The 3,333-nt window shown below is 42.3% G+C and overlaps 1 protein-coding gene across 38 annotated transcripts in view; it reads right to left on the reverse strand.

Moving 5' to 3' along the window:
- Window positions 1–3,333, reverse strand: part of Adgrl2 (adhesion G protein-coupled receptor L2) — a 259,127-nt gene that overhangs the window by 120,233 nt on the left and 135,561 nt on the right. The gene's annotated exons all lie outside the window — the stretch shown is intronic.

The raw sequence follows: 3,333 nt of genomic DNA on the forward strand, positions 1-3,333 counted from the left end.
AAGAGGGAAGGTGGAGGGGGAAGGGGGAAAAGGGAAGAAGGAAGAGGAAGGGGAGGGAAGGAAGAGGGAAGAGGGGAAGAACAGAAAGACCACTAAATCAGACACTGCCCTGCTCTGTCAGCTCAAGAGTCTAACCGGTGTAGCCGTACTTAGGCAGAGAGCAAACACTGGATAAAAGAGTAGACTGTTTTGGGTCGAAGCATTTGGGGAGCCCTTGGATTCTTTCCCAAAGAAGCTCTGTGGGAAATACGCAGAGTATATGCTCACTCTCTGTGTTCTTAATCCTTCATACCAACCAGAACAAGTCCACTTCAATGAATGCAGGCCTTCCTGAATGATATAACGGACGACTTCATCAGCCAATCAAACCACGGCTCAGTGACTAATTCACGTTCCTGTGTCTCCATATCTGCCTTGTCCCTTCTTGTAAGAAGTTCCACATTTAGGCCATTATAAGTCAAAAGTATAATTCATCATCAAGGAATAAGATAATGAGTATTAGTGTCTAAGGCTATGGGTGTCCTGGAGGCTACGGGTGTCCTGGAGGTGGTCAGTGGGCTGCCTCTCCCTCCTTTCCAATGTCACTGTCGTTTTTACTTCTGTATGTCCTCATTGCCCTAGCCAAGTTTACCATTCATTTTAGTTTCCTATTTGAGATAAATGCGTTTCTGTGCACGTTCAAGGACCATTCTAAAAATATAACAATGATCTTGTAGTTGACAGCACTAAGCGAAAATTAACTGCTGAGTAAACACACAGAAACATCTCATAATTGGCTACGTCCCTTATCTTCATCTCCCATGATAAAGCTGTCACAGGTTCCGTTTTGTTTTCACGTCTGGTGACACTGCTGATCCAAGAGCTCACTATAACGTTACACATGGGTTTCTGCATTTTTCTACACTTACCCAGTACATTTTTAAGTTACTCACTAAGAAAGTAGTATTTTCAAACTACACGATAATTTCTGAAATGTATGTGTACTCCGAAGAACAAAACCTTCCTGCACACAAGCCCTTCATCGATGTTGAATGCACGAGAAGACAGTGGTATCGTATGAAGGCTGCCACCAGTAAGAGCCATCTGTGCGCTGATAAAGGATTTCTAACATTGCGTCTATGTGGTGCCAAAATATCTAGTCAATGCAATTAAAAAAGCAAGTTAAATAAGACGTCTGGCACCAGAGACAAGAGCATATGCTGAATGCTGTCTCTTCCATTTCCCAGCATGCTGTCTGGGGCTGTGCAGACCTAGTCTGAGCAGGAACCGTGCTCATACAGGCATGGGCCTTTACGGTCGCCTCCTTCCTTTTAAACCAGGGTGGTCAATGGCCACTGTGGAGGCATCGAGAAACACGCCGAAACCAAGACATAAAAGTAAATGTAAATGAAAGTAGATGCACAGGAGCTGACAAGGTGGTAAAGGGCCCTGCTAGCAAGCTTGCAGATCTGAGCTCCATCCACAGACTCAGAGAGGAGTAAGAGAATCTTAAGAGTGCAAGCTGTGTTCTGACCTCCACGGCACACGAGGGCGGACAGACAGACACACAAACACATGCGAGATAGAGATGATAGATAGACAGATAAATAGATAAATAGATAGATAGATAGACAGACAGACACGTGCACAATAGAGATAATAGACACACACACACACACACACACACACACACACACACACAAATAATAGAGATGATAGAGACAGATGAATATAATATAAAAGTTGGGAGTCCTTACAAAAATTTACAAGCAATGTGCATTTTGTGTTAGTTCTGGGGATGAACGCATCTCTGCAATCATTACACAGTATTGATTTACTCTGCCTATTTCTCCTAACTATAGGTTCATTTTCTCAGCTACAAATTTGACAAAATACTCTGAACTGCATAGATCATTTGGGAATATGACCCAGGACAGTGAATATAAAACATGTGGTCCAGTGCCTGAGATTCTGTTGAGTTCAATAAGAGGTCACTGTAGCTGTAGATTTTAACTGAAAGAACTAAGTCGAGAGAAAAGCTAGAACGTCACTTCTGCATACTCACATCTATTATTTAATCAAAGCAAGACTTCCAGTAAACACATGATAAATTATGGGATATTAAAGCTTTGGGAATATTTTTAATTCTGGAATTGATTATACTACAAGCTTGTCTCTGCAAATCACCGCAGTAACTTACACTTTAATAGTATTAACTTCATTAAACTGACTCCACAAAGATCACATTTGTTTCTCTCCCTTTGCTAATTTGCTTTTGAGATGGGGTCGCCCTAGAAGCCCATGTTGTCCTTGGGCATGTTACATGCACAGCATGGTCTTGAACTTCTAACTCTCCTGCTACTATGTCCCAAGTGTTTCACACCCAGTTCATATGATTCTGGGGTTGATCTTAATACTGCATATTAGATACGCACTGTACTCCAGCATCCCCTTCCTATTCTCCCAGTTCTGACCAGGATAAGTTCATCTACCTCGATGGCTGCTGACACCTGTGATTCAACATTCTGGATACAGATTATCACAGCCACCAGCACTGGGTTTATCCTTATTCAACACTCGAATTACAGACTTTTCTAAGGAGACAAACCCAGTCTAAGCAGGAGAACCTATGAGCAGCTAGAGACACGAAACTCTGGCAATATATGTGGTTCCTTAAAAAAGGGTCCCATTGCATTACGGAATGCTGTAAAGCCTATGCGTCCCTCAAGAATCTTAATTGGGAAACAATGGCAATTCTGTGGTCACAACAGATCCCGAGATGCTGTAAGCCTTGTTGAAACAAACCTGGGAGAGATGAAACTTGAGTCAGACAACAGAGTTGAGGAAGAAAGTGAATATACTGACAATTCTAAAAAGAAGAAATTTTGAAATTCTATAATGAAAATCAAACACAGGCTCAAGCTAAATAACTTTGACAAGTCCACAAAGGTGGTAAATATGAATTAAAATATGACCCCTCAGGCTAGACAGACGGCTCCCGAGTTAGGGATTCTGACTGCTCCAGCAGAGGGTATGGAGTCCAGCTCCTAACTCAGCACCAGGAGACCCAGCATCTTCCTGTGCACTCCAGACATCCACACATATATTGCACAGACTTACTTACACATGCACAAAACATAAATAAAAATAAAATGTTTTCTAAGGACACCAATCATACCCAAGCTGGATCGGAAGATAAAGTTCTGCCAAGACTTAATGACTTGAGTTCCATCTCCTGAACCCATATGGAAAAAGGAAAGAACCAACACCTGCAGGTTATCTATACTCTGTGGCATGCACTAGCGCTCTCTGGCTCTCTCTCTCTCTCTCTCTCTCTCTCTCTCTCTCTCTCTC

This window comes from Mus pahari, chromosome 4, assembly GCF_900095145.1.
Source record: "Mus pahari chromosome 4, PAHARI_EIJ_v1.1, whole genome shotgun sequence".
Taxonomy (NCBI): Eukaryota; Metazoa; Chordata; class Mammalia; order Rodentia; family Muridae; genus Mus; species Mus pahari.